The sequence below is a fragment of the Echinops telfairi genome, unplaced genomic scaffold (assembly GCF_000313985.2).
Source record: "Echinops telfairi isolate 266 unplaced genomic scaffold, ASM31398v2 ScPeMD7_6;HRSCAF=24_1, whole genome shotgun sequence".
Taxonomy (NCBI): Eukaryota; Metazoa; Chordata; class Mammalia; order Afrosoricida; family Tenrecidae; genus Echinops; species Echinops telfairi.
The window spans coordinates 11,267,864-11,286,931 of record NW_022103903.1 but is presented as its reverse complement, the minus strand read 5'-3'; positions in this window follow the sequence as shown (position 1 = coordinate 11,286,931).

Genomic DNA, 19,068 nt, shown 5'->3' with positions numbered 1-19,068 from the left:
CACACACACACACACACACACACACACTCTCTCTCTCTCTCTCTCTCTCTCTCTCTCTCTCATAAAGGTCAGCAAACAGACCTCGAACTATTTATAGGCTCCCCACCCCCTCTTTGTTTTCTTTTTCTCTAAGTCTATCTATATAAGATAGGCAGCATAAATAACCAGGGGGAGAAAACACGACCGAAGGTTCCAGGGGAATATGGGAAAGGAGGAGGCGGGGGAAAGAGAGTGGGGAGCCAACAAACTCCGGGACAAGGAGAAAATAAGAGATCCAAGATCAATGGTGAGGAGGGTGTAGAATCCTGGTGGGGTTTGAGCAAGTGCAATGCAGCCCAATGAAGGGTGACATGACAGTGGGACAGGAGAAAAGTAAAAGGAAATAGAGAAAAAACTAGGAGGCAAAAGCTATATATGAATATATAAATATAGGCAAGTATATATATATGTATATTAATTTATAATGGGAGGGATATAGGTCTATGCACATATATTTATATGTTAAATATTAAGATAGCAGGCAGACTCTGAGCCTCCACTTAAGTCCTCCCTAAACACAAGCACACTTAGTTCTAATAACCTGGTATTCTGTGATACTCACCTCCCTGATATGATCGCTGAAGACAAAATGGGTGCATAAACAAATGTGGTGAAGAAAGTGGATGAAGCCCAGCTATCAAAAGATATAACACCTGGGGTCTTAAAGGCTTGAAGTTAAACAAGTGGCCATTTAGCTGAGAAGCAACAAAGCCTACATGGAAGAAGCACACCAGCCTGTGTGATCACGAGGTGTTGACGAGATCAAGTATAAGGCATCTGAAGTCTCAAAACAAACGATCTTATAAATGCACACGAGGGGGGTCGGAGTGGACACCTAAAACCTATCTGTAGACGATTGGACATTCCCTCGCAGAAGGGTCACAAGGAAGGGACAAGTCAGCTAGGGTGCAGCATAGCACCGACAAAACAGACAACATTCCTCTTAAGTGCTTTCTCACCTTGATGATCACGACCCCAGTTCTACCTTACAAATCCAGCTAGACCGGAGCACGTACATTGGTACAGATAAGAGCTCTTAACACATGGAATCCAGGACAGATTACCTCCCCGCTGCCCCCCACCCCCTCGTGTCCCTGGAACATTAGTGGGAGTAGGGATACCATGAGGTTAGGGGTGAGGAAATAAAGGGGAAGAAAGGGGGAACCTATTATAAGGTTGGCTACATACCCCCTACTCCCCGAGGGGGACAAATAATAGAAATTTAGGTGAAGGGAGACAGCGGACGGTGTAAAATATGAAATAATAATAGTAATATAAAATTGATTCACGAGGTTGGGGGAGGGAGGGGTAAAAAGAGGAGCTGATACCAAGGGCTCAAGTAGAAAGAAAATGATGATGGCAACATATGAACAAATGTGCTTGATACAGTTGACTTACATATTGTTAAAAAGATCTATAAGAGCCCCCAATAAAATGATTAATAAATAAAAGGAAAAACAGACAAAATAAAGAGTTCCTGATCAGATGTTTGGATAGGTTAAGCAGCTCATCAAAAAATAGTTTATGAGTCAGAAAAGCGTGTGGCGAGGAGGTTAATTTAAGACCATGTGTATGGGCAAAAGCCTAAGAAGCAGCTGCTGCCAAATAACATATGGCAGATAGTTTTCACCAATGATGGGGGAGCTGACTAGCAGATATTTTCCACAATGACGGGGCAGCTGACCAGTGGCAGCACAGAAAATACTGGCAGTGGGAATAGATTAAAATGTTACTGCCTATGCATTTCAAATGGCTAGAATGGGAGAAATCACTCTCGGTATTGGTTTAAAGAAAGAACAGGACATAGCAGGCAGTCAGTAAACACTATGGCGTGGGGAACAGGGAGGGATATGGGACAGAGGGGCAAAGAAAGAGGGATTAATATGAAAAAAAACCCCATAAAATAAAAATTGCATTGTGGAAAACAAACAGCCCCCCAAACTCCTCCATATTCCTTACTCTTCAGATTTAAATATTGGTCTCAATGGGGGTGAGGTAGGGGGACCAAAAAGAAAGAAAACTAAAATTGAAGTGGACTCTGAGTCTTCAATGACATACAAGCACATTGCAAATGTAAAAAAATAATTCTTAAGTTGGACTATTTGACTTGAAATAATTTATATAAGATCTTACTGAATGAAAAACCATGACTCATAATATGATTATGTTCTTGTAAAATGTTGACAAATAACTAGTTAAACACATAGGTTTATTTACATATAAACAAATAACAATAGTATTAACAGTTTATATTTTATGGCACTTTCCTAAAATTTCTACTTATATGCATTATGGAGGCATTTAATTTTCATAAAGTCTTGTGAGGTATACGAGGGGGTACCCCCCAAAAAGCAGATAAAAGCTCTCCTAGAGCTTTCCTAGTATGCATTTTTCCTTCTAGGAGAGAGTCCAGCAACTCACTCTGAGTTAGTGCACCCAGTGGGGGCACCTGGGAAGGTTCTCTCTGGTCACAGAGACTTTTTCTGTAAAAGCAGTTGTGCTCAAACCTCGTTTTTTTGTGATGGCCGATTTAAGAGAACAGCGTGCAGCTGTGAACTTTTGTTTCCAGCTCAGGAAAAATGCTGCAGAAACCTTTGTGATGTTGAACACAGCTTACAAGGGTAGCACGATTGGAAAAACACATGTGTATAAGTGGTTTTCTCATTTCCAAAAAGGTGAAATGTCGATGGATGACAAACCTTGTTCGTTCTGGACATCCATCAACTTCCCAAATGGACAAAAATGTAGACTTGTAGTGCATTTGTAGTTCGTTCCACCAGGTCAGACTGTTAATCAAACTTTCTATTTAAAAGTTCTGCAGTGTGCGACAAAAAAAAGGTCTGATTCGTGGCAGATGGGGGTCTGGTTTTGCCATCACAACAATGCACCTGCTCATACAGCTATCTCAACGTGCCAGTTTTTGGCAAATAACAGCAAGCCTCTATTGCTCCACACACTTACTCACCTGACCTTGTTCCATACAACTTCTTTTTGTTTTTGCAAATGAAGAAGGATATTGAAGGACAGCAATTTGATGAAGGAAAAGAGGTGAAGAAAAATATGGTGGAGGTGCTGTCAGTTATCCAAACAGACGAGTTTGAAAACGTTTCCAGGAATGGAATCCCAGATTTTGAAATTGATTGTTGTGATGATTGCACAACGCTTCTTAAAATGATTAAATTGTATGTTCATTGAAACATATTCAAATAAAACTACTTAAACATTTTGGTGGAGGTGCTGTATTAAGTATTAAGTGTATAATGTATTAAGTGTATAGGAGAGTACTGTAAAAATGTATTAAGTGTATAAGAGAGGACTTTGAAGGTGTTCAAAATTTTTGAAAAAAAGTTAAATACATAACTTTGAAAAAAATTCTGTTTTTTTGGTGGGGAGGGTACCCACTCATAAGTTCCAGATAGGATTCTTTGGTGTATAGAGGAAGAAACTGAAGTTCAAAGGTGCTAGATAGACTTTCTAAGGTTTTATAATTGGTAAGTGCAATGCCCTAAGTATGTAATGACATGCAGTAAATATGGTGAATGCTTTAAAAGAAGTAGGAGGATAAAAAATGATTTCTGACTTCAAATCCTAACTTTAATACTTTATTTCACAAAAAAACCCATATATATATTTACTACTCTTATCTTGAAAATCTAGACTTAGAATTGATTTGTCAATTGGCTTTATAAACCCTTTGGTAGGAGGTTTCAAGAACTTTTTATGTTCAGATGCAGGCCTGGTAATATTACCAAAAGACCATAGCTCATTTAAAATGTAAAAGAGGCTGCATTTACTATGCAAGCACACTTTCTAGAGACTAGCTACTATTTTCAAAAAGAGCTCTCAGCAATCACCTTGGAAATATCTGAATGCTTTTCAAACAGACCTGTGACTAAAGATGGCGTAAACAGATACTAGTATCTTTTGGAGATCTGAAACAAGAGTAGAGATAAGAAGTGGTTTGTAGCTGAGTGCAGTCAATGGAAGAGATCTAGGGTGTAGGCTCCTAGGGTGAATGCCTGCTACTATGAGTCCTTCTTAGCTGGTAATTGAGTTGGCACTCAGCTCATGACAACCCCATTTCTAACGTCATGACATTCTATCAAACTCTGAACCATCAGTTACAGATTGGATTGCTGTGATCCACAGGATTTTCACTACCTAAATTTTGAAAGTCAACCACTATGCCTTGCTGCCTAGTAGTCTATTTTAGGCTGGGAGCTCTGCTCAAACTTTTACAACATTAGTTAATTGCAACACAGGACCCCACTGACAGCTGCTTGCTAAAAATGCATGAGGTACACTAGCTGTGACTCAAGCTAGACTCTCCTTCATGGAGCGTGAAATGACACCACTGAAGATCCTAGCATGGCTTTCATTCCTAATGTGATCACTCTTGCTTAGATTCCATAAGATACTCTAATATTCAAATAACCTCTTATGGTCAAATCGTCAGTTTTCTCTTTGATTGTCACCACTTCTTTCTCAGTTGATTGTACTACATGGCTGCTGTACTTCTGAAAGCTATGGCACTGGTATTTCAAATGGGGTCACCCGAAGCAAACAGATTTCAGAGCTTCCAAACAACGAACAAAGAAGGAATAGAACTTCAATTTCTAAGAAAAAAACAACACTGAGAGCCTTGTGAATAGCAGCAGATACAGTGAGAGAATATGAGCCTTTATATTGTGAAAGTACTTGAAATATAACCAAAGAAGTGCTGCCTTCTCAAAGTAGAATTGATCAAAAGGACAAGGAGAAATAAGGCTTTGGGACGATAAAGCACAACCTAAAATACAAAGAAACAGCTGCAAAATTTAATCAATAATTGGAACCAGGAATGTACAAAGTATGAAGCTAGAAAAAAATGGAAATCATAAAAAATGAAACAGAAAGCAAATAGACAGAAATTATAGGGATTAGTGAGCTGAAATGGACTGGTATTGGCCATTTTGAGATAGAAAATCTTATGGGTTACTGTGCTAAGAATGACAAATTCAAAAGGAATGGTTTTGCATTGTCAAAATGGACATTTCATTTAAAAAATTATTTATTTATTTAAAAATCACTTTATTGGGGGCTCATACTGCTTTTATCACAATCCACCCATCCATCCATTATGCCAAGCACATTTGTACATTTGTTGCCATCATCGTTTTCAAAATAATTTCTTCTACTTGAGCCCTTGGTATCAGCTCATTTTTCCCCTCCCTCCCCCACACTCCCTCCCTCATGAACCCTTGATAATTTATAAATTGTTATTATTTTTTTCATTTCTTACACTGACCGATGTCTCCCTTCACCCACTTTTCTTTTGTCTGTCCCTCAGGGAGGGGGTTATATGTAGATCAATGTGATCAGTTCCCCATCTCTACCCTCACCCTCCCCTTCCCCTCCTGGTATCACTACTTTCATAATTGATCCTGTGCTAGGATACTATTCATCTGTGTACTAGGAAATTCGGTAAATACAAGTGTTATTCAAATTTATACACCAGCTGCCAAATGTAGTGATGTAGAAGTTGAAGAATTCTGCTAATGTCTTCAACCTGAAATTGAGCAAAGATGTAGTCACAATGCATTCATAATTACTGGTGATTGACAGGATCATCAAGAGGAAGGAAAAGGATTTGGAAAATATGGCCCTGATGATAGACATGAACCTGGAGGTTGCATGATGAAAATTTGCCAGAACAATGACTTCCCATCACCAATACAATTTTTTTCAATCAGACAAAGGGTGAATATACATGGACGTCTCCAGATGTAATTTACAGAAATAAAATTCATTACATCTGTGGGAAAAGATGATGGAGAAACTCAATATCATCGGCTAAAATGAGGATAGGAGCTAACTGTGGAACAGATCAGCAATTGCTCAGATGCAAGTTCTTGATGAAGATGCAAACAATTGAAATTTGTCCACGAGAGACAAAATAAGACCTTAAGTACATACCTCCTGAAATTTGAGGACACATCAAGAGCAGATTTGCTGCAGCTGTGGGATGACATTAAGAGCATCATACCCGAAAAACAAAGGGTCATTAAAAAGACAGGAAAGAAATTGAAATATCAAAATGGAGGTCAGATGATTCTCTGGAATTTACTCTTAACCACAGGGTAGTTAAGTAATTGAAATAATGATGCAGTCAAAGAATTGAACAGAGAATTTCAAAGGACAACTCGAGAAGACAAAGTTAAATATTATAAGGAAATGTGAAAAACTTAGAGTTAGAAAACTGAAAAGGAAGAATACGTTTAGTATATCTTATAGTGAGAGAACTCAAGAAAAAAATATTAGCCTCAAGTTGCAATATTTAAATAGTCTATGGTCAAAATATTGAAAGCTGCAGGAAGGATCAAAAGGGGATGGAAAGAATGCACGTAGTCACTGCACCAAAAAGACTATTTGACATTAAACCATTTCAAGAGATAGCATATGATCAAGACCAATGGTGCTAAAGGAAAAAGTCCAAACTGCCTTAAAAGCATTAGCCACAAACAAGGCTCCAGGAATCGATGAAATGTTCCACCAAGCACTGGAAGCACTCACTCACTATGCCAGGGGATTTGGAAGACAGGAAGACTGGAAGAGATCCATATTTGTACCCATTCAAAAAAAAAAAAGTGGCTCACCCAAGAGAATGCTCAAATTATAGCACAATATCATGGATATCACATGCAAATAAAATTGTACTGGGTATCATTCAACGATGGTTGTAGCAGTACATAGAAAAGGAGCTGCCAAAAAATCAGGCCAGAATCAGAAGAGGTCTGAAACAAGGGATATAATTTCTGATGTCAGATAGATCTTGGCTGAAAGTAGAAAATATCAGAAAGATGTTTACTTGTGTTGTATTGACAAAGCAAAGGCATTAAAGTACACTTCATTTTGCTTAAGCAGAACCTGAACATGGACTATGAGGCAGTTGTGTGAACAGAACAAAGGAATATTCCAGAAAAGATGTGTATCAGGGTTATATTTTCTCACCATACTTATTCAATCTGTATGCTGAGCAAATAGTTCACGAAGTAAGACAATATGAAGAATAGGCATCAAGATGGGAAGGATGCTTAATAGCAACCTGTGACACAAGGATGATACAATCCTTCTTGCTAAAAGCAAAGAAGACTTGAAGCAGTTGCTGATAAAGATAAAGAATTGTAGTCTTCATCCAGAACAAAATCATATCCAATGTGAATGGGGGGGCAATGGAGTGGAGACCCAGTGCCCATCTGTAGACAAGTGGACATCCCCTCACAAAGGGGTCACAGGGAAGAGATGAGCCAGTCAGGGTGCAGTGTATCACCGATGAAACACACAACTTTGCTCTAGTTCTTTGGTGCTTCCTTCACCTCATTATCATGACCTCAATTCTACCTTACAAATCAGATTAGACCAGAACATGCACACTGCTACAGATAAGAGCCCGCAACACAGGGAATCAAGGATAGATGAACTCCTCAGGACCAACAATGAGAGTAGAGATACCAGAAGGATTAGGGGAGGGTGAGGGGGAGAAAGGGGAAATCAATCACAAGGATCAATATATAACCCCCTCCCAGAGTGATGAACAATGGAAAAGCAGGTGAGGGGTGACGGAGGACGATGTAAGATATGGAAATAATAATCTATAACTTATCTAGGGTTTGGGAGGGAGGGAGGGTGGGGGAAGGAAGGAGTAAAAAGAAATGGGGAGCTGATATCAGGGGCTCAATTGGGAAGAGAATGCTTTGAAAACGATGATGGCAGCATATGTGCAAATGTGCTTGACACACTGGATGAACGTATGGATTGTGATAAGAGCTGTAATAGCCCCCAATAAAAGCATTTAATAATAAAAAGAGCATTTTAGTCTTCAATATTGATTAAAATTTATTGTGAAGAAAACAAAACTCACACAATTGCACCAATAGGTAACCTCATGAAATATGGAGAAAAGATTGACAGTCTCAGGATTTCATCTTACTTGGATCCACATTAATGCTCTTAGCAGCAGCAGCAGCAGCAGTGAAGGGATCAAATGACACATTGCATTGGGTGAATCTTCTGTACAAGACTTCTTAAAACGTATTAAAAAGTAAAGATATTTATTTGAGGACTAAGATTTCCCTGACTCAAGTCATGATATTTTCAATCACCTCATATGCATGTGAAAGTTGGACAAAGAAGAAGGAAGAATGAAGAAGAATCGATGCATTTAAATCATAGTGATCATAGTGTTGGAGAAGAATATTGAACATACCATGGACTTACATTCCTGGGGTGAGCTCGAGGTACTATGTTAGGGGCTAGACCCAATACATATGGCAGCCAACTATAACGAGGGAAAAAGAGAGAGAGAGAGAAAAGACATGAGTAGTTGGGGGGAACAGGGCACTAACCCACCCATGGGGAGGGTGTTGTTTATATCCCCACAGGAGAGGGAGAGAGGGACGACTTCAACTCGGTGTACCAACATGTGATTGCAACATACAGGCATGAAGCAGGGAACCAATAGAGAGATCTGCGGAGCTGGTCGCAATCCCAACTACATGGAACACATCCTGGCCCACCAAGCCCTGAGGATGATATTCCTGCTCAGTGCAGCCAATTGTACAGAGAGGACAATAGGGCCGACCCCACCATGAGACACTGCGTCCATCACTGATCCATAGCACTCACCCATAGCATACGAGGGACAACACTAGAGGCACAGTGCGGGAATTGTGCCCAATCTGACTCCACCACACGGAGGCAAAACACTAAGGGTGTGCAACAGAGTGGCAAGGGGAGCAAAGCAATGAAGTCCCCAGGGAATACCCAAAATAGACTTTGAGGCCAGGGCGTGGCACCCCATTAGATTCTACAGGAAAACACTCCTAAAGGTCAACAAACAGACTTGGAACTATTTATAGGCTTTTATTTGTTGTTGTTTTGCTCTGTCTTGTTTTTGTGCTAATTATTGTCTCTGCATGTGTATCAAGATATAAACAATCTGGAGCAGAAAACAATGGGACCGATAGCTGGGGGGGCGGGCATCTTGCATAAAGAAAATGTAGGTAAGTAGAACAACTATGTTTGTGTGTCTAATGCCCCTTATTGTCTGAATGATATTAGGATTTAGAAAAGATCAATTAAAACTGCAATCAAGGAGACTGTCCACTGTCTTGCCCTGGCATCCCCTAGCATCATATTTTCAACATGTCAAAATAATACAGGAGAAGCTCTTCTCAAATGCAAAGTTCCATCACTATTGTATAAGTTTCTTCATCAGTAAAGTGCCCAGTGCTGCAAACGTCATTTAAGTAGAAAACACCTAATCTGGGAGCTTTGCATGCAGATTAAAGTTGACTCAAAGGATGTCTTTCAACCTTCAGTTCTAACTGGGTAACTCCTCACATGCCTGTTAATCTTCCCTGACAAGATGATATGAGGGGGCAAGGGGAAGTGAAAAACAATGACATAAAACCTAAGAAGTCCCATTTTCCTGAAATTATGCATTACCGTCTTGAAAATGAAAATTAATGTGCATTTATTATATTATTACTGACTAGAGGTGCTGTGAGAAGCTGTTGAACTCATAACGGGTTTTTTTTTTCACTTGCTAAAAGCTTTCTTGGCACCTTGCTCACATTGGAAGCTACATGCTGTACCTTCAGACACAAAATGTGCATGAATTTCTGCCTCATATAAATTGGTGCTCTTCACCGACGAAACACACAACATTTCTATAGTTATTTATTGCTTCCTTCCCCCCATTATCATGACTCCAGTTCTACCGTACAAATCCAGACAGACTGGAGCATGTCCACTGTACAGATAAGAGATCTGATACATGGAATCCAGGACAGATAAACCCCTCAGGAACAGTAATGGGAGCAGCAATGACATGAGGTTAGGGGGAAAGTAGGGGAAGAAGTCAGAGAAGGGGGAGAAAGCGGGAACTGACAGCAAGGATTGACATAAAATCACCCCCCAGGGGAAAAAACAACAGAAATATGAGTGAAGAGAGACAGTGGGCAGTGTAAGATATGAAAATAATAATAATTTATAATTTATCAAGCGCTCATGTGGGTGGGAAGGTAGGGGAGGGAGGAAAAAAGGTGGAGTTGATAACAAGGGCTCAAGTAGAAAGAAAATGTTTTGAAAATGATGATGGTAACATATGTACAAATGTGCCCAATGCAATTGCTGTTTGGATTATTATAAGAGCTGCAAAAGCCCCCAATAAAATGATTTATATATAAATAAAATAAGTTGGTGATCTTTTTCTCTTGTTGAACAATTGTCTTACATAGTTTCTTTTTTATTATTTTTTCAGGAGGAAAAGTAAGCTGATAAAAGACACACAAGAAAATAGAAGAGCTATCAGGCATCATCAGAACAAAAAATCTTACCATAGTGCATGATGGGGGAAGTGCGGAGTGGAGATTCAAAGCCCATTGTAGGCCTTCCCCAGGGGTCTCGGGGAGGAGACAAGCCAGTCAGGGTGAGATGTAGCAACGATGAAACATACAACTTTCCTCTAGTTCCTAAATGCCTCCCCAACACGCCCACCATCATGATCCCAATTCTACCTTGCAAGTCTGGCTAGACCAGAGGATGTACACTGGTACAGATAGGAACTGGAAACACAGGGAATCCAGGGCAGATGATCCCTTCAGGACCAGTGGTGTGAGTGGTGATACTGGGAGCATAGAGGGAGAGTGGGTTGGAAAGGGGGAACCGATTACAAGGATCTACATGTGACCTCCTCCCTGGGGGATGGACAACAGAAAAATGAGTGGAGGGGGACATCGGACAGCACAAGATATGACAAATAATAATTTATAAATTATCAAGGACTCATGAGGGAGTGGGGAGCGGGGAGGGAGGGGAAAAAAAAGGACCTGATGCCAGGGGCTTAAGTGGAGAGCAAATGTTCTGAGGATGATGAGGGCAATGAATGTATTAATATGCTTTTCACAATTGATGTAAGTATGGATTGTGACAAGAGTTGTATGAGCCCCTAATAAAACGATTAAAAATAAGTAAATAAAATTAGAAAAAAAAGAAAATAGAAGAATGAATAGACAAAAATCAAAATTTAAGTTAAATGAAAAAAGTCTATAGAAAACAGTTCATTCAATCGTGGTTTAACAGCAACATTAACAGGGCACATTAATATATTAACTGCCAGAGGTTCAGACTGGATTCAGAAGAGGACATGGAACAAGGGATATCATTGTGATGTCAGATAGATGTTGGCTCAAAGCAGAGAACACCAGAAAGATGTTTATCTGTGTTTCATCGACGAGGCATACACATTCAGTTGTGTGGACCATAACGAACTAGGGATAGCCTTAAGAAGAATGGGAATTCCAGAACAATTCATTGTGCTCATGTGGAACTTGTACAGGACGAAAGGGCAGTTGGGTGTATGGTTTATAATAAGGAAGGGGGTGTGAAAGGATTGTATCCTTTCACCAGAGTATTCAATCTTTATGGTGAGCAAATCAGCAGAGAAGCTGGATCATATACAGAAGAGTGTGGCATCAGGAGTATAAGATGGTTTAGTAGCAACCAGAGTTAAGTAAATGACAAAACCTTGCTTGCTGAAAGTGGGGAGGACTTGAAGCCCTTGCTGATGAACATCAAGGATTGCAGCCTTCAGCATGGATTATGATTCAATGTAAAGAAGAACCAAATTCTCACAACTAGATGAATATGTAACATCACGATAAAAGGAGAACAGGTTGAAATTTTCAATGATTTAATTTTTCTTGGATGCATAATCAGTGCTCATGGAAGCAGCAGTCGAGATCAAAAGACATGTTGCGTTAGTTAAATTTTCAGCGCCAGATCTCTTTAGAATATTGAAAAGCAAGGTTGTTACTTTGAGGAACTTTAAAGTGTGTGTGACTTAAGCCATGGTGTTTTCCATTGCCTCATATGCATGTGAAAGTTGGACAATGAATAAGGGAGCCTGAAGAATGGATGCATTTGAATTATGGTGCTGGAGAAGAATATTGAACATCCTATGGACTGCTGAAAGGAAAAATTGATCTGTCTTAGAAGAAGTAGGATCAGAATGCTCCTTAGAGGCAAGGATAGCAAAACTTCATCATACATACTTTGGACATGTTATTAGGAGAGAGCAGTCCTTGGAGAAGGACATCATGTATGGTAATGTGGAAGGGCAGGAGAAAAGAGGAAGGCCCTTGGGGAGATGTATAGATATAGTGGCTGCAACAATGGACTAACGCACAGGACCAAATGTGAGGACGGCACAGTACCGTGTCATTTTTCATTCTGTTGTGCATAGGGTTACGATCATTTGGAACACTCTCCATGGCACATAACAACCGCAGCAACAACAACTAACAAGAAGTTAGTAGCATCCTTACATGTGTATGGCTGCAAAGAGCAAGATCTGTTTCTGATACAGACTCCACCTGCGTAAGTGAAAATGTTCATTTTAAGGACACTGGAAATAGTATTTCATTTATAAAACAAAAAAATATTAGAATACTATTTAAGTAAGTAACCCAAAATGAACATAGAAATGGTAGTCATCCAAAGAAACGCATTTTTGATTAGTAAATTTTACCATATAGCTAAAAAGTCATATATGTTTTCAATTAGAACTAAATAAATAAAAGGTATCTGAATCACAAACAATTCTTTTAATGCAATTCAAGACACAGGAAGTCATAAATTAAGATATTAGTGAAGACTTCAGATGCCAAAATTATCTCTGATATAAAAATATTAAAGAAAAAAATGTAAACAAATGTAGAATCTGCAAAAATGTTAACTGATATGTTAATGTTTATAAAATGTATTGAAGGTTTACTATTTGCTATGTACTACTTATTGGGGGCAGAGTGGTAGAGTATATCTTATTTATTGGCATGTCACCAGGACCCACAATATGCTTCGCATAAGATAAAAAACCCATTTCTCTCTAGTTGATTCTGACGTATAGGAACCCTGTAGGACAGAGCAGTATTTTGCTAAAGGGATTTCAAGGCCTTAATTTTTTTTCTTTTAAATCATTTTATTAGGGGCTCATACAACTCTTGTCACAATCCATACATACATCAATTGTGTAAAGCACATTTGTACATTCATTGTCCTTATCAATCTCAAAACATTTGCTCTCCAGTTAAGCCCCTGGCATCAGCTCCTCATTTTTTCCCCTCCCTCCCCGCTCCGCCCTCCCTCATGAACCCTTGATAATTTATAAATTCTTTTGTCATATCATGCCCTGTCCAACGTCTCCCTTCACCAACTTTTCTGTTGTCCGTCCCCCAGGGAGGAGGTTATATGCAGATCCTTGTAATCAGTTCCTCTTTTCCACCCCACCTTCCCTTCACCTTCCCAGTAACGCTACTCACACCACTGGTCCTGAAGGGATCATCCGTCCTGGATTCCCTGTGCTTCCAGTTCCTATCTGTACCAGTGTACATCCCCTGGTCTAGCCAGACTTGTAAGGTGGCATTGGGATCATGATATGGGGGGAGGAAGCATTTAGGAACTAGAGGAAAGTTGTATGTTTCATCATTGCTACACTGCACCATGACTGGCTCATTCGCTCCCTGCGACTCGTCCGTAAGGGGATGATCATCAATTCAAGGACTTAATTTTTATGAAAGCACACTGCCACACAGCTTTCTCCCCTGGAGCAAATGGCAAGTACTAACCACAAAGTTTTCAGTAAGCAGCCATGTACTCAATCGCTGTGCAACCAGGCAGCCTTTGGCTCAAAGATAGATGTTAATAGATATGCTACATAAATAGATGAATAAATACAAAATTCAGTTGAAGTATGGGCTGATTTGCAGATATGGGCTGGTATCTAGACAGGTGACAAAACGGATTAGAAAGGATCCAGAATAAATCGGCATTGTAGAAACTCATAGTTATTTTTTTGCCCCTCAACAAACAGTTTCTTTTTTAAAATGGAATTTGTTTTGTGTCATTTGTGATTTCCAAATAATATAATATGTCATTTTGTGGTTGCAGAAAGGCCCTTTATAGGATCTGGCATTTCAGCAACATATAATTTTGCAAGTGTTTGCTTCTCACTGGGGACATTGAAACTATGGACTTGGAAACTTTCACAGATTATGTTCATAATTTGAGCAAAGAAGAATAACCATTTTCCCGTCATCCACATGGATGAAGGGTCTAATGTGTCCCTGTTCTTTCCCAATCTTCTTAACTTTGTTCCACAGGAGAATTCTCTCTTCAGGTATCTGACTACATCCTTTGACTGTGGTGTCCCCATACATAGTACAGTGTAATTCTAATGGCACCTTTTGCTGTGGGTAAGACTTCTGAAAGATTTCTAGCTGACTGAGGACTGGTGGCTTTTCAACTCTCCTCTCTCATTTCTCTCTTTAAGTTTCTAGAGAAAGCAAGGACAGCAGAGTCCACTGAAGCAGTACATATTGACGTCCTTGTCACCCCTCCTAGTTTTCAGAGCTATCTCTGGGCCACATTACCTATACTGTACTTTACAGTAGAGCCCAAGCCAAACAATTTACTGAGTGATGTTTAAGAGGAGACAGCTGGGCCAGAAAAATATTTTGCTTGTTACTCTGGCTTCTTAATTATTGGACTGGATATGAGCACCAACTATTTCCTAAGTGTCACAGCTTTTCCCCAACCCACCCCCCCATTTCATAAGATTCGTAATAAAATCAGCAGAAAGATTAGAGCAATATTTGAACTCAGAGAGGCAGGAAGGAAAAATCAATAGTTTCAATAATGCTTTTGATCTAGTAATTTCTCTGAAATGTTATGTATAATAAGCATTTCTGTAGCTAGAAAACAAGGATTAAAATACAACACCCATCAAAAGAGGCTCAAATAACAGGGGATCTGAACATGAACTAATAATGAGGATATTATGTGTTCTGATAAAGAGGAAAATGGAATTCTATGGGAGTGCATAGGAGACCCATTTCCTGAGGTTGTGTTGAGGAAATAGTCAGGAAAGATGCACTTTCAAGTAGGAATTTTTAAAATATCCTTATTTAATCTAAAATATCTGCTTAATTTGAAGTGCCTTTTATTATCCTTGAGAGTTAGCATTGCACCACTGCAAAAAATACCTTACAAGGGAATTGGGCACACCAGCCTCCAAACTCAACTTCATGTAGGTCCACATACATTACACATGTATATACATTTACTCTAGTTACTGCCAAAGTGACAGGGAGTCAAATATAAACTCATTGTACTAAAAAAGCCTACTGATTCAGGGTCCTAAGGTTTGGCTCTCAAGTCAATGTTTGGAACCAATGTATTGACTTATCCCTTTAGAACTTTCCTTAGCCATAAGTTAAGTAAAATGTTTGCCCATGCTTTATCCTGTGACAAATTTCAAAAAAAGTCTTTAAAATTATTATGTTAAATTATTATCTACACATGTGAAAAAGTGTAAAGTAAATTTAATCACTCTATCTTCACATCTTATATTTTGATATAGGCTATTAACCCAAATATAATTATGTTCTGATATTTTTGGTTTATTTTGATTTTTAATAATTTTATTTCCACCCCTTGCAATAGACAATTTACAAATGGTAGTTAATGATAAATGTAAAAGATAATCTTACTAATTCTGTGACAATGAATTCAGTTGTAAATAGAACACATAAAATTACTTCAATGGCAAAATATTGAACAATGTAAGATACTATGTGTGATAAAATGGTGCATTAAAACTTACAGAACGATAGAATAAAAGAGAGAAGAGGAGGAGAGAGGGAATTATTTAAGCTTTAGAGACTTTCAAATTTAATAGTTGCCCAAAAAATGTAGAATAAAAAAAAGGATCATTGAATTTATCAAGATAAGAGAAAATGTATAAACTTTAAAAAAGCAATGTTAATATGTATATAGTGGATGTGTATGGGATGAAGTTAGATTTTAAGGCGTCATAATATTTATATAGAAAATATGTAAAGTTAATATTAGGAAGGCTCTCTGGCAGAGAATATAGCACAAATTATAGTTGCTATCTAATTATATCCACCCCCACCCCCACTTATTTCTAGCCCCAAGTCTGTAATTTCAAGTTGTATCTGCAGGTTCCTATGACTAAGCACCCAAATTCTGGTCAAGAAGACATATAGAACAGGAGTTTCTGGGAATAACAGTTAATTTACTAAAAGAAAGTTATTTATCTATTTAGGATACTCTATTGCAGTTATCCTGTTTCCTCTATTGATCCCAGTGCTGTATCTAGAGCTACAGCAATGATTGTAGACAAAGGGGTGGTCTTGAAGCTAAAGCTACAACTTTGGACTATTGTCTTGTGAGATACCAAGGTCAAATGGCATAACAGAGACAACATTCTTTTTCTTTCTTTTTTTTTTTTTTTTTGAGACAACATTCTACATCCTAGTTTTGGTCAGCAGTAAATAGGGTCTTAAAAGCTTCTGAGTGGTGGTAATATTATTGGTGTCTTCTGGCTATAGAAAAGAAGAATGAAGAAAATCAAAGACTCATGGAAACAATCCAACGACCTAATGAACCACACAAACCACCTACTCTACAAACTGGAGACCACAATCAAATGGTGCCTGTCAACCACTTTCAATTTTTCTGAGAGGGATTGCCTTAGAAGATCCTGGATAGAGTGGGAGAAAAGTGTGGAAAAAACCTGAAAATCCTAGAGACTGGTAAAATCCCTGAGACCATGCCCCTTAGTCACCTTTCAGGTTTGGAACTGAACACACCCTCGTGGGTCAATTTTCAACCCAGCAATAGACAGGGCAGTCTGTACAGGAAACAATAATAGTGAGGAGTTATATACTCCTTGTAACCATCAAGCATTTGACATCAAAAGGGCAGCACTTGACTGAAGGGCAAAGTTCAGAAGGACGGGGAAAGAAGAAGGCATACAGATAGAGAACACAGGAGAGGACTGCATGAATGAGATGAAGCGAAATGTACTTGAATTGTTGAACATAAAACTGATGATCAGCTTTGTAAACCGGGCATTTCTCTCAAGGTGTCTCAGGTCGGTAGTGTAGTGTTGACTTCATACTACAAAGGGACACATCAAAGGGGAAAATGAAAGGCTAAGAAAACGAGACAGGGCAACTATGTTTTGTCACATCTTTTAAACTAATCTTAATGAATTTTTCTCCTTTTAAATCAAGTAGCTGAAGCATGTCATAAGCACTTACATAGTTTCATTTCAGTTGTTACTGAAGTATGTCTTCTGTTAATTGAAACCGACCCAGGTATCCTGATTCAGCTGAGCTAAGTTATACTTTTATGACCAGCTCATTATAGCTAGTTGCATAAACATTTAGTAACAATCTAGAAGTCATTGGCATTTTAGTTCAAGGTTATACGCTTGGTGGTTTTCTTTCCCTGAAAACCATATTTATTGAACTGCTATAATTATGTATCACTCTATCAGAATTTCTTGTAGGAAATACCTCAATAGTGAGTTTACTAATTATTCTTTTGTGTTCTAAACATACTGGAATTGAACTTCAAGATTTATCTAAGGTTACTTGGAAAAAGAATCCCAGAGACTTCTGGGAAGATGGCGACGGAGTGACACATAGCAGAGGGACTCCCCAGAATCCAGCCCAGGAGAGCTGCTTAGAGGGAAATTCAACACAGCTGGAATGCAGGTGGAGCATCCCAAAGATAAGTAGGCACAGACCCACGGGGTTTTGAGGGGCTAGGGGATTTTGGCTTACCTCAGTGGAAGCCAGCTGGGGCTTGACCTTGGTCCCGCCACTATCTCTGCCGGAGCCTGGACCATTTGGAGCCCGTAGGGGGGCTTGGTCTCAACACAGCCACAGTTTGCCCCCACCTGCCTCGGGGCAGGGACTGGACCCTTGCAACTCCACAGGCAGGGATTGGGGTTCAGCTACATTGTTGCTTTTGTTTACATCTCTGCTATCTGTTCCTCCACAGTAGAGGAGGTCTATGCAGGAGCTTTTTCTCCGCACAGCAACAGCTTGCCACCACTGCCTCAGGGCGGGGACTAAACCCTCACAGCTTCCTGGGCACGGATCAGGGTTCAGCTACATTGTTGTTTTTGTTTACATCTCTGCTCTCTGTCCCCCCACGGTCTTTGAGGGCTGCACAGGGTTTTTTTTTTCTCAGTTAAGCTGTGGCTTACTGTTGCTGCCTCCGGGCAGGGACTAAACCCTTGGAGCTCAGCTACATTGTTGCTTTTGTTTCCCTCTCTTCTCTAATTACCGCACAGTCTAAGCAATCTTACTTTTTAATTTTGTTTTCTTTCTCCTCTTTGTCTCTTTCCTGTTCTCTCACACTCCACTGCTGACCTCCAGACCACTCCCCTTATCCTAGGGCATTTACACCTGCACCACACCCAGCTAGGTGAGCTCCACCCGGTGTAGCTAGCCCGAGGCTATGGAAAGCCCTGCTTTCCCTCCAGGGGATACTCTGCCCAACTTCTCACATGGGAATTTCTGCCTGTTTACCTGGGGCCATAAGGCAGCTCGGCTAACACTTATCAACATTCCAAGTGTTGCAGGAACCTCTGCCCAACCTCTGCAACACCAAGGCAGGCAACCCACCAGTCTTCTGGGGCACTCCCCTGAGAGGAACACCACAGGAGGATAAAGTGGTAGGTTAATTCCATAGTGAAATTAGCTGTAGGCAGTTCAAAGAAGCATTCCTACAAGTCTCCCAGAGAGAGCCAGTGCTCTTAGACACCCTGTAAAATGTCACCTGGCTCCTCTAAAACAATGCAACGCAAACAACCATCAGCTCCAATGGCCTCAATGAAAAAGCAGGAGAAATAAAAGGCAATGGCAAAAGATGTCCTAAACATAACGACATGCACACAAGAAACAGATACTGAGTTGCCACAAAAAGACAGTTTCAGAATGCTGCTTAGAGTAATGCAGGATATGAGGGAAACAATACAGAAAAAGGATGAAACGAGAGAGGAGATAAAGGCCATACACCAAAGGGAAATACAGGAGCTTATGGAGGAGATAACATAAACCAGTAGCAGAAACACGGACCACGAGAATCCACTGGAGGAAGCAGAGAACC